General features: G+C 40.8%; 1 long non-coding RNA gene across 4 annotated transcripts in view; it reads left to right on the top strand.

Annotated features, from left to right (window-relative positions):
* LOC118090440 (uncharacterized) overlaps positions 1-13,651 on the top strand; it is a 285,250-nt gene that overhangs the window by 220,819 nt on the left and 50,780 nt on the right. For all 4 annotated transcript variants that reach the window (XR_004693255.2, XR_004693253.2, XR_004693254.2 and 1 more), the window contains one exon: positions 8,612-8,925. This is a non-coding gene — a long non-coding RNA (uncharacterized LOC118090440). The remainder of the gene's footprint in view (positions 1-8,611; positions 8,926-13,651) is intronic.

Raw genomic sequence — 13,651 nt, 5'->3', positions numbered from 1 at the left:
ACTGAATGCATCAATTGTAAATAGTAGCATTCTCAACTTGGTGAAAAACCTTGCTGACCTCTAGGTAGTGATGAGAACCTTGATCCATATAGGCTTTCTGCAAGACAAAGAGCAGAGCTCTTCAGCTGGATCAAGGCAACTGTACACAGACCCATGGGAGGCATTGTGCAGATATTATATTGCAGAACCCCCTAATTTTTCTTTCTATTGATCCACCCTGCTAACTGCCTGTTAGCATGAGACTTTCTTTTTTTTTTTTTTTGCACAGCAAGAGATCAAGCAAGGTTAAGTATAAGGATTTTTGTGTTCCTAAAGTGATCTGCCCTTGTTGTTCAGTTTCGGAATCTTTAGAAGTCAAATGTGCTTATCTGGACATTTCAGGTTTGTGTCTGTGCATTTTAAAAATGATGCTCTCCAAAACAGCAAGATCATTAATTGAGTGGAAATTGTTTACCCAAAGCTCTCCTAAGGGGAGCCAGGCTGTAAGCTTTGCCACTAATGTATTATGAACTTCATCATCTCTTCTAAAGATCACCCTCAAGACCTAATCCATATATTTTGAGGTTCTAGTTTTAATATAATTTTACTGTGTCCATCACCCACACATCAGTCTAACTTAACATGCTCCTTAAAAGTAAAGCTGGATGTGAAAATGCCCACTTATTTCATGCTTCATTTGTATGGGTTGACTTTGCAGACAATATAGCAGGAGAAACAAAATAAATAAAAAATCCTTCCAGTAGCACCTTAAAGACCAACTAAGTTTGTCATTGGTATGAGCTTTCGTGTGCATGCTCAGATACACTGAGACAGAAGACACCAGACCCTTATATATAGTGAGAGGGTCGGGAGGGGTATTACTCAGAAGGGTGGTGGGAATGGGTGATTGGCTGATAGGTGTGGTAAATCTGTTGACAACTGTTAAAGACTGCAATTGGTCTTACAGGAAAAAGCAAGGGGTGAGATGGCTAAAAATAGCTATTTCATGTATGAGATAAGAATCCAATGTCTCTATTCAGACCAGATCTCTCCATGATTGGTAATAAGTTACAATTCAACAACTTCTCTTTCCTGTCTATTTCTGAAATTCTTTTGTAATAAGACAGCTACTTTGAGATCTTGTATAGAATGTCCTGGGAGACTGAAGTGTTCTCCTACTGGTTTCTCTGTCTTGTGATTCCTAATGTCAGATTTATGTCCATTTATCCTTTGGCGTAGGGTTTGGCCTCTTTGTCCAATATAGAGAACTGAAGGGCACTGTTGGCATTTGATGGCATACACAATGTGAGAAGATGAGCAATTAAATAGTCCTGAGATGGTATGTTTGATGTTGTTGGAGCCAGTAATGGTGTTGTCTGGGTGTATGTGGCAGCAAAGTTGGCATCTGGGTTTATTGCACGCTCTGGTACCAGTGTCCATGATAAGTCTGGTGGTTGTATTATTGTGGATGAGGAGTTGTTTAAGATTGAATGGCTGTCTGTAGGCAATGAAAGGTCTTCCTCCCAGAGCTTGAGAAAGAGAACTGTCATTGTCTAGGAGAGGTTGTAGATCTCTGATGATGCGTTGTACTGTTTTAACTTGGGAGCTGTATGTGATTACTAGTAGTGTTCTGTTATTTTCATTTGGGGGTCTGTCTTGCAACAAGTTCTCTCTAGGTATCAATCTGGCTCTGTTGATCTGTTGTTTAACTTCATCGGGCGGATATATTAGTTCTAAAAAGGTTTGCTGTAGATCTCTTAGGTGAGAGTCTCTGTCTGTAGAGTTGCAACAGATGAGGCTGTAACGTAGTGCCTGGCTATATACAATGGATTATTTGGTATGTTTGGGATGGTAGCATGTAGATATGTTTGTTTGTCGGTCAGTTGGTTTATGGTATAAGATGGTGTCTATATGCCCATCCTGTATTTTTATAGTAGTCTCCAAAAATGTATTTCTTGCATAGATTTTTCATTGTTAGGTTGATGGTGAGGTGAAAGTCATTGAATGTCTGGTGGAAGGTGTCCAGGGTCTGTTGACCATGTGTCCAGATAATAAAAATATTGTCAATCACAGGTACAAGAGAGGTTTGAGTGGGTAGGAGTTTAGGAAACGTTGTCCTAAATCTGCCATGAAGATGTTGGCATACTGTGGGGCCATGTGGGTGCCCATTGCTGTGCCGCTGATCTGAAGGAACAGGTTGTCACCAAAATTGAAGTGGTTTGTGGGTAAGGACAAAATGGCAGAGTTTGGTAGCAGGAGATAGGCATAAAGGCATCATCCTGCTCACTCACTAGCTGTACAGCGGCATGTAAATTTGAGATCTTTTGTCTTTCTCATGAGTAGAACCACTGACCTCCAGTGCAATCCAACACATGCCCACTCAGGTGTACATACCATGGAGTCGAATCCATATTTAAAGTAAACCTATTCAAATTAATGAAAATGTCTGACTTGGGTCCGTCCATTTCATTGAATAGGAGTCATTAATTCCAATGCTTATCAATATAAAATTGAAGCCTTAATGAGTGAGTAGTTTCACAAAAGGGGGAGTAGAAATAACCCAAAACAATTATAACAATTATTATATAACTAATACTAAAATTGTAATAAAGTAGTTTTTTATGGGTTTATGGGTTACTTTTTATGGAAAACTGAAGGAATGACCACCCGGTGTGAAGCACACTTCCACCCACAGACAAGCCACAGCTGTCTAAGCGCCATGTCCTCTGTCTAACCTTTTGCCTCTATCTAGCCTTTTGCTTTCTCTGAAGTCTGCCATGCCCTGTCTGTGACCTTTGTCTCTTTCATTCAAGGGGAAAGTGACACCGTGGAAACAGGTGCCAAAATAACTTTGTACCACCCCACGATCTCGTGATTGGAAGATGTGTAAAGGGCACAGTTCAAAATGTATCTGACTAGTTTTGCATATTGTGCTAATAAAAAGAGCCTCCGCTAAGCTAGCTGGCAGCTTGCTTATGCACAGCTCACCTGCTACATCAACTCCTGTCACGTGTCCTTCACTTCAGAAAACAACTCAATTTTGGTGCCTTTCCCACGTTTGCTGGGGTTTTTTTTGCTCAAGATGCTTGAAATGTTAGATTCCGTTTAAGAGTCCTTAATTGCACCCTTTTAGAAGGACCTGCTTATTTTTCTTCTCTCCCCACTCCTCTAGGTAATCAGAATACAAAGAAATTGCTTCTGCTTAGACCATTTAATTGTGCAGTACAAATACAATGTAATGGAATCACAGATTTATTTATTTATTTTTTTAAAAAAGAAAATTCAATTCATATGCAATCTTTCTCTTTTCTCTTCCAGTTTCAAAAAGAAAGGTACATGTTGTCACCTCCTGCTGACCTTCTTTTTTATTTATCTACTTTAAAACCATTACTCTGAAAATCGAAACTGTTTCCAATAATAATCTTCTGCAAGCTTCACTTGCTAATATAGTAGAGTGCTAAGATAAACAATACAGTACTGTGGCCTTTTCTTTGCAGGAAGTCTCGGCACACTCATTTGGGGTTCAGTATCATTGAACATGCTGAGAATTCCAGTGTTAAAGTTTAAACTAGATAGAAGACCAGTAAAAAATGCTTACATTTCTAGCGACCCTTCATCACCCTATGTTTATTTTGAGATCCACATCTCAAGAGTGTAGTATGCTCTCATCATCCCAGTTCATTGTCCATGCTAGCTGACAGAAGATGGAGTCCACCAATTTCCGTAGAACCACAAGTTCCAGACCCCAGAATCTGAATGTCTCTACCTATGGCATAGTTCTTCATAGGAACCTTCCATATACCAGGTCAGAACATTGATCCATGTAGCTTAGTATTGCCTCGTCAGACTGGATAGCAGCACCCAACAGGGTCAGCTCAATCAGCTCAATCAATAAGCTTTATTTGCATAGAATACACACAATATACAATTAAAAACAACATGGATAAAAGGATCAGTCATATGACTATGATTATCATTTAAAACATAGCCCTTAGTCTCATTGCACCCTCGATGAATCTGGCAACTTGTGTTGTTCTCAGGTCATTTTGATCTAATAGAACAGGCATCCACAAAATGCGGCCCTCCAGATGTTTTGGCCTACAACTCCCATGATCCCTAGCTAACAGGACCAGTGGTCAGGGAATATGGGAATTGTAGTCCAAAACATCTGGATGGCTTAAGTTTGGGGATGCCTGCAATAGAAGAAAGAACAATGTGGCCTCAATTGGGCGGCCTGGGATAGTTATGAGTAGTGGTGTAATGAGATCGAGCCACAAGTCTTTATAGAGGGGACATGACAGAAGGATGTGAGCCACTGTTTCCATGTTGCCGATTCCACAGGGGTAGAGTCGTTTTCCCACTGGAATCTTTTGAAATCTGCCCTCGAGTACGGCAGAGGGAAACACATCCAATCTGGCTAAAGTGAAAGCATGTCTGAATTTAGAGATGGTTTATTTATACAGATAGTGTGACAGGGGTTCCAGCTGGGAGGGGGAAAAGAAGGCAAACCAAGGGCAGGATTTCTTTGTGATGTTCTGTTGCTCAAGGTCCTTTCGGCACTGTCCAATTAGCCTTTTGTGCATTGGTAAGGCCCATCATAAGGAGTTGATGTGGATGGAGTCCGCAGGAAATGAGTTTTTGGTGCACTAGTTTGGACCACACACTTTTATGAGGGTCCTGTAGGACTAGGGGCAGTAGAGCACCCAAAAGGGTTTAAAGAAGAAATATTTCCCATCAGATCATACACGATCTTTTAAACTAGAGATACCAGGAATAGAACCTGGGGCCTTCTAAGATCATGCATTGCAAACATGGGGTTGGGGAAGGGCTGAAACCAACTTTTCTCAAATTCTAGCATCCAGGGAGTACATTCAATCCTCAGGTCACTTGGACCATCTGGAAGCCAAGGCTACATACAGTACATACACCAGTCATAGAACGTATACACACCATGCCTTTTAACACACCCCTCTTTTTTCAAAACCAAAAAGCCAAACCAGAACTGTCACTTGATAAGGGTGCTGAGAATTTTACCTCTGTGAGACGTAAACTATAGTTCCCATGATTCTTTGTGGGAGGAATTGTGTTTTAAATGTATGGCATGTGCACGGCCATAGTCAGCTGGGAAAGGAGTGGGGTGATGGCTAGGTGGAGGAGCAGAAGAGATTGCTGTCTATTTAAGGGAAATTATTGGTTGTGCAACTCACCATCACCGCCATTATCCTAAATGGCAAACAGAGAGTGCCTTTGGAGGGAAGCACAGAGCTTTATAAATGTGGGGAGGTACTCTTATCACCACAAATCTGCTCTTGGGGGCTTTATTTCGCTGCTGGGGATAAGAGGGACCTGCAAGAAAATGTTGTCATGTGGATGCTCCTGTTCAGAGTTCCAACCAGCTCTCATTGCGATCTTCCAGGATGCTCTGTTACATTCACCTCCTCCCAGTTTTCCACCCCTCCCAGCCAATCAGCATTCTGTGCCCACTGAGCATGCTCAGTGGTCATTGGTTGATTCCCCTCACCCCCATTATTGCTAAATATTTTGTTGTACTTCTGCAAAACTTGGGGTTCTCCCAAGCCTACTGATATCTCCCTGCTGTGTATCCTTGCTTGGGTTGCAGGAAACCGCATAGAGAGAATGTGTTCACTGTTAGTATATATGAGGATGTCCACCCTGACTGTGAAGGGAAGGAAACAAAAGAGGGCATGTTACAGCTTGTCAACTTGCTTCAGCAATATAGAAAGGAAATATACAGAAATACCCTTGAGAGAAGCTAGCTGAGTAAACAGGAATTCAGTACTCTCAAAAACATACACATCACTGCCTGTGTTTGTATACACAGCCAGCTATCATCTGCAAGGCTAGCAGAACTGTAAATTCAGAAAGGTACAAGGTAGAGTCTTGTGGCATCTTAAATCCCAAGGCCACATTCAAGTCTGAATAAATCCCATTGGGCTCAAAGTGATTTCAGCAGCCCAGCTGTGCGTGAGGATTGCAACCCAAATGGTTTATTGTTGTGAACTATCCTTTGGAGGACATGTAAAAATGTCAATAATAATAATAATAATAATAATAATAATAATAATAATAATAATAATATAGCCCCAGTCACTCTGGGCAGATCACAACAGAATATTAAATATACAATAAAGCAGCATCAAACATTGAAAACTTCCCCATTGATATGCAGTTGAAAATAGAATCAAAAGGACCCATCGATGGGATGGGGGATGTCAGGAGATTCAGAGCAATCTCAATATTTTGATTTTGTACTATTTTTTTAATGTATGCTTTCTTTCTTTCACTTTTTTTTGAAACAAATAAATAAAAATATTAAAAAAAAAACCTTCCCTGAACAGGGCTGCCTTCAGATGCCTTCCAAAAGTCAGGTAGTTGTTTATTCCCGTGACATCTGATGGGAGGGCGTTCCACAGGGCGGGCACCACTACCGAGAAGGTCCTCTGCCTGGTTCCCTGTAACCTCACTTCTCGCAGTGAGGGAGCTGCCAGAAGGCCCTCGGCGCTGGACCTTATTGGTAGACCCCATTGGCATTTTATTAACAATCAACATCTCCATGAAATGGTCCTACAGCGTCTTGCTATAAACCAGGGGGTGTGCAACTCAACAGCTTTGTTAAAAACATATGTAGCTCTCTGGACCAGTGTTTCTCAACCAGTGTGCCTCCAGATGTTTTGGGACTACAACTCCCATCATCCCTAGCTAGCAAGACCAGTGGTCAGGAATGATGGGAGTTGTAGTCCCAAAACATCTGGAGGCATACTGGTTGAGAAACACTGCTCTGGACAACCCATGATCTGTAATCCAAGAACAAAGTGTGCTTACAGTTTGTGACTTCTTGGGGTTGGACTCACACATTCTCACTAAGCCAAGTTTTGCCTTAGCTGTGTGTGTGTGTGTGTGTGTGTGTGTGTGTGACCAGGTCTTTGAAGGTCAAGTTTGGGATATTACAAAGGAGCACATGCAATAGATGCTACATTGGCTGCACATTCAAAGGAAAGAAGCCAATTCACATAGGTGATGTCAGCTGTTTGCTACATTTAGAGCCAGAATATCATGTAGTTCAGTCCCAGCTACATTCTGTTTGAATGCAGAGTGGTAGTTAAATCTTGAAGAAATAATGTTGACTGTGGCACGGCAGTATATTTAAAGTGCTTTCTTTGACTCCAGTCATGTCGCTTGGCCATTAATTATTTTCATTGGCCCTGGATGCTGTCCATAAGTGAAAGAGATACAATATGGCAAAATTACCTGCCGGGACTCTAAGGGTGTTCGCTGGAGGAAATGTCAAGGAATGTGTAAATAACAAAGCATGGATGCAACTGTGCCCCTTTTATTTTCTCTCTGTTTAAGAATTATAGCACCATTTTCCCCCTGGGTATGCGCACTGCTGGCAAGTGTTATATCAACTGCTATTCAACATTTATATGGGGCCGGCAGTGTTGTATACACACAGACCCAGCTCAAACTGCCAGCTGCTATCATGCATGCAAGTTAGGAGGACACATATCTTGTGCTTGTAACCTTAAAGGCCTGCTGCAAGTCAGTGTAGACAATATTGACAGAGTTGGACCAATGGTCTGACTTGCTATAAGATAGCTTCCCATGTTTCTACATTTTCATCAAATAATGTTCTCCTTAGTAGATGCCTTTTTTGCTAGCTTCCCTTTTCTCTCCTTTAAACTGTTTCAGTACATGACAACACTTTGATACTGTTTTAATCCCACAATAATTCCATGGCTAGATTTAAAATTGCGGCTTTTTATTGCTCTTGAATTAATCGTGCACCACCAGACTGCTTTAATATCCTTCTACCTGCAAAGCAGATACTGTAGATGAAAAGTGATCAAATTCATGTAATAAGCAAAATAAACCAAGGAAAATCAATCCTGGCTTGTATATGAAATACCTTGCCACCGTTAATCAGAATTGATCCATCAAACCATCCATTCCAAGTTCCAAGAAAATAAAATTTTGATGATCAACAGCTTGAGAGAGTTTATTTTAAATTGGAAAATAGACAACATCATATACAAAACTTCAAAGTATATGCTACACACAAGAATCTCATCTAGTTTCTGTGCTCTGGATCTTCTGGAAATGATTTCTCTATCTAGACCAAGATTCTCCAATGTGGTGCCCTCCAGATTTTTTGCACTATAACTCTCAGCAGCCCCAGCCATCATAGCTAACAGTTATGGTGTTGTAGGGAACATACAGTAGTCCGAAATATCTTAAAGGCACAAGTTGGGGGACTATGACTCCTGACTGTGTTGAGAGGAAACTCCTCATAGGAACACTTTTGGTGAAATTGAGTCCCGTTGCCATTTCTTCAAACATGTGTGCATGCAAAATTTGAAGGCAAGGAGGGTGCTCTCCAGTGCATGTTGGGGTGGGGTGTGGAAGTTCCCCACTAGCACCAGGAACAGCTGTCTTAACGGGCCTAACTCTTGCTGGATCTTGCCCATAACCTTATTTTAAAGCATGAGCTGTGTGAGAATTTTGCTTATGTGACTTCAAGCTACATTTCAAACCTTTCTTTTGATGAGCTGAACAAAAGCAAAGCTGTATGTGAAGGAAGTCTATTGAGCTCTCCCCTCCACTTCTATTCCAGTCATTGTTATGGTCCAGGAGTCAGCTTCACCTGAAGAGGGAGAAGGCAGAGCTACTCCAGCTGCAGCCAATCAGCCTGCAAGAACACAGAGGAGAAGGTACTGATTAGAACCAGCTGGGTTCAGCTTTCTCAACAGAGCTTCCATCTCAGTCTACTGCTGGAAACATCATTTGTCTTTCCCTGCCTGACCGTGCTGCTTCTTGCTCCTCTTGGCCTTTGGATTCCATGCCCCCTTCTGACCTTCTGACTACGTGAATTGCTGTTCGCCTGACCCTAGGACTGGACCTGACTTTGGATACAGACTCTGCCTACAGGTAAGTGCACCTTAGAAACTATGTTGGTTGGTTGGCTGGCTGGCCTCCCACTCCCCTGAACTTGCTTGTTGTTGCTCGTAATGAGACTATGACAGCCACCATCGGTATGCTGGAGCCTGGAGGCCTAGAGGGGATCAGAATGGTGAGATACTTCCACGAGAGACTTAAAAGGGCAGTGTCTAAGTTTGTTGCAGTACACCCAGCTGAAATGTGCTAGAATAGAAAGACCTATGTTGGGAACTGCCCTGTGGTGTGTGTTTTTTATGATGGGCACTATACAAATTTGATAAATTAGACTAATAATGATAGGCTATAGTTCTGTTCCAACTGACGGCTCTAGTAGACTACAGGTTCTGGACAAGGCCAGACAAGGCATTGGATGGTGTTGTGTTTAGGATGGGCTCTGCAGAGCTCCAATTAGAACAAGAGCAGTTAAATTTTGGGGTTGGGTTTTGGTTTGTTTCTTGCCTCATTCTAACCTGGTCAATGTTTCTGGGGACTGCAGTGGGTGTGGTCCAAAGTGCATCCAGCCATCTTAAGACTCATGCATAAACATACAGGACACCAACACAGAGGTACACAGCCTCCTCCACAACTGATCTATGTAAATCAGCTGCCACGAGGATTATTGACCCTTCCCTACTTATCGAAAGCTCAATCCAATGGCCACAAATGGGGTGATTTGCATCCCCATATAGACCTTCCATGTATCTCTATTTTCCAAGGACAGTCCCAGATTTCCAGAAGCCATCTGATGCCAGAATGTCCCTCTTTTCCTTAGGACGTCCCTATTTTCATCAGAGTAATGTTGGAGGGTATGGAGTTATGCGGCCCCCAAGCCAAAGACATAAGTAACTATGCAACGTTTATAAGACAGTTGAAGACAGCTCTGTACAGGGGAAGTAAAACATGTTTTATTATGTTTTATTATATGTTGGAAGCTGCCCAGAGTGGCTGGGGCAATCCAGTCACGTGTGTGGGGTATAAATGTTGTTGTTGTTGAATCAGATCTCCCTATTTTCATTGCAGAATGTTAGAGGGTATGCCATCAGGGCACATGGCCTCGACTTTAAAACAGTTTATTTTTCATCCAAGTGGCCTGATGGGGGTGGAAATTTCAGCTAAATGATTGCGAGTTGTGTTTTGGAAAACATCATGCATGCTTTCCACAGCATCTTAAATGAGTTCAAGGCTGCATGCCCCACCACCAGGATTGCTGTAAGGATAATACAGTGGTGGAGTACAATGTCTTGAACTCCTTGGAGGAAAGGTGGGATGCAAAAGTTGCTTTTTATCTCTCTCTCAAGTTGCTGTGGGAACAACCATGTGTGATGTTCTCCAAAACTCACCTCACATTCATTTAACTGCAAATTTCATAAGGGTAGAAGAGGGGATACTTCAGGGTCACCCAGAACTTCCTTAATGCTTCTTTTGTGAAGCAGAAAATCTGCCACAGTGGGAACATTTTCAGCTAGTGGTAAACCAGCACGAAATTGCCAGTGCAAACACACACTTTTGAGATGATCTTTGAGGAATTGCTGAGGCTGGCAAACCATTTGCTAAAGCTTTTGTCTCTATCTTCTTTACTAAGTGACGGACACAGCTCAGTTCAGCAAACAATGCACTTTACTTCCAAGATTTTGTATTGTGATTAATCCAATTATCTATCCTTCTAGAGGAGAAAAGTGATTATATTGGATGGTTTTGTTTCCTGCAGCAAAGTAATTTTCTGCATGACCAGCAATAATGTAATGGAGGAAATTTTAATACGGAGCAATTATTTTTTAAAAAATTAAACTTTAAGCAGGGTACAGATTCTAATAATATAGCAGAGGTGCACACAAAACGATGACCCACCTCCCTTTAAACTTAACCCTGGCATGTGTTAATGGGTGAAATTAGAGCATAATGGCTATGCAGTACCAACAGCAAAAATGTAATCCAACAACATTTTTAAGGAAAAGCCTAATAAAATATAGTTTAGTCTGCTGTGCAAAGTCAGTCATATGAAAGATCGCAGAAGCATAATACCTGGGACAGTGAAAAACCCCATATGGATGAAAACATACTTGCTTTATAATGTAGATTAGGGTTGCAATCGTACTCAATATTGTGCTCCTATAGTAACCTTTCGTGCATTGTACTAAAAAGAACGATCACTGAGGAATTTCATCTTTCTGAAGTCCAATGTGAACTGACTTGCACCTCCCAGGCTAATGAGTGGAACAGAAATTGGTCCTTTGTTGCATATTGCATATTTTGAAATGTTGTGACACAGTTCTCCACTTAAAATAGCATCAAAATAGTTTGTTTGCTTTTTACAAGGTGTATTTTGAGAGTAACTACACTCAATATGCATATTTCAATGTGACTTTTTGTATGTTTTTTTAAAAAATAAATAAATCACAGATTAAGATAGAAATGGAATGAAAGAGACTTACAATTGAACACATGTACAAGAGACTTAGGATAGAAGTTAACTGGTCTGTCCATCCTCACCCTTCCTAATCATTGGTCCAAAACTTAGCTAAGAAGAAGAAGAAGAAGAAGAAGAAGAAGAAGAAGAAGAAGAAGAAGAAGAAGAAGAAGAAGAAGAAGAAGAAGCAAGCACTTTGAATTCCCACTGGTTTCAGTGGGCAAGTGAGGCCATGTTCCAATACGGATTGAGAATTTTCCTTGAGGGGTTCAAGGTAAAATGTGTCGGTAATTGTGAAGACACCCATATTGTGGTTTTGATAATAGGCAAATTTGTGGGAATTTAATCAACACATCACTTAAAAGGTAGATAATTAAGCAACTAAAATTTCTTCACTTTGTTGACAGCCTTAATTATTATGCATTGCTCTGAGGAGAGTTTGTCCCAGTTATTCTATACAAGGAGAAACAATTCTAATGAATACAATGCCCTCAAGTAAAGATGCTTACTCTAATATTAATTGACTGATTTGGGTCTAGGATTGCTTAGTAATTTATTAGGAGTGAATAATTAGACTAGCACTATTTGTTTCACTTTTATACATTATCTACCCAAGTGTTTCATTGATAAGCCCATTTCAAAATATAATGGAAGTGTTACTGCCTAAGTGATAACTTACAACGGCAGTACACAGACAGGAAACGAGGAAACCACTTAATAAGTGTCAAAAATAATAATTTGTTCTTTCCCTTGTGCATATATTATCTACTTCACTGATCTTATGTACTACACAGAACAATGTTCAGGTTGGTAGTAGATTAATGAGATATTTGCCACAATATAAATGAGGGTGCCATCTGATTTGCGTTACTGTAAGGCACAAGATGGAGTAATATAATTTCCCACTTCTACCATGAATTCAATTCATCAGTGTTTACAGAAGAAAATATATCATTGGGATCATGCTTCAGTGGGACTTTGTATTATGTTCGCATTATGCCCAGATAACTGGAGACATTTATTACGGTGAGCATTCATGCAATGCCAACGAAACTGAATACCATTTAAGACCGGATATTTGGACAGTGAAAACACATTGGATAGGTTTCGGCCAGATCTTGCAAATATCAGCTCACTGTTTTGCTAAAACATACTGTATTAGGCATTCCTTCTCATTTTAAAAAAGACGATTACCAAGCAATGAATCATATTATAAAGTTGAAATGCATCTAGTTGTAACTTCTAATGGTGTTTGTTTAGTAGAAATGTGAAAGCTACCCAAGGCAGTTGACCAAGACTGATACTGAGAATCAAGGCTGCAAAACAAACACAAGGAGACAGGGAGAGAGTGTTGGACAACATCAGTGTGCTGTTAATGCTGGGCTGTATCTAGGTAAAATAGGTAAATGACCCCTGCTCAGTTAAGTCTAGTCAAAGGTGACTATGGGGTGAGGCACTCTAACACTCTATATCTAGTTAGTTGTATGTAACTACGGTAGTGTGCTTAAGTGAGCACAAGGGCGTTTGATACAAGAAAGGCATACTCTTCCACCTGTAGCTTTATGTGCCCCCTTAGAAGCTGTTCTGGTGGATCTTTGTGAAATCCCAAGAGGAAAAGTATTGTAGAGAATGAGAATCAGGGTAGCCAGATGCAAAAGAGGGCAGGGGACATGCCCCTTTAATTGGAGTGAAGATGAGATTTCAGCAAATGTAGCTGCCAGGACAAGCCATACTGATTGAAATCTCCCTTTTCTACCCAATTACTAAAGGTGTACAAAGTCTGTCCTCATTTTGCATCTGACCACCCTAATAATCAGCCATCAGTCATTGTAGAATAGTCTTATCTAGATGGACAGCTATCAAATGGATTGTAGCTAAATTGGACAAATAGTGCCTATTGTGTATTTTAACCTGAATGGGTCTTGTGACCATAGTAAAGGTATTTGCTGACTGAGCTATCACATGGTAGAACTGTTCCAAAATTTTGCTGCTTTAAAATGGTGGGTAGGAGCAGATGTTGAATGCTACTTCAACAATTAAAAAACCTCATTAAAAACAAAGTTGGTAATGAGTCTTTCCTCAATATTTTAATTCTGTATATGCAAGGGCATTTCTTTTAATATGACACCTACCACCACAATCTATAATCTGAAACGGCACCATGAATGAACAGTATTTCCATGTGACCTAATGCTTGTCTAAACCAGGCATCCCCAAACTATGGCCCTCCAGATGTTTTGGCCTACAACTCCCATGATCCCTAGCTAACAGGACCAGTGGTCGGGGAAGATGGGAATTGTAGTCCAAAAC

This window comes from Zootoca vivipara, chromosome 8 (assembly GCF_963506605.1).
Source record: "Zootoca vivipara chromosome 8, rZooViv1.1, whole genome shotgun sequence".
Taxonomy (NCBI): domain Eukaryota; kingdom Metazoa; phylum Chordata; class Lepidosauria; order Squamata; family Lacertidae; genus Zootoca; species Zootoca vivipara.
The sequence above is the reverse complement of the archived record's forward strand: the minus strand, read 5'-3'. Positions and strand labels throughout refer to the sequence as shown.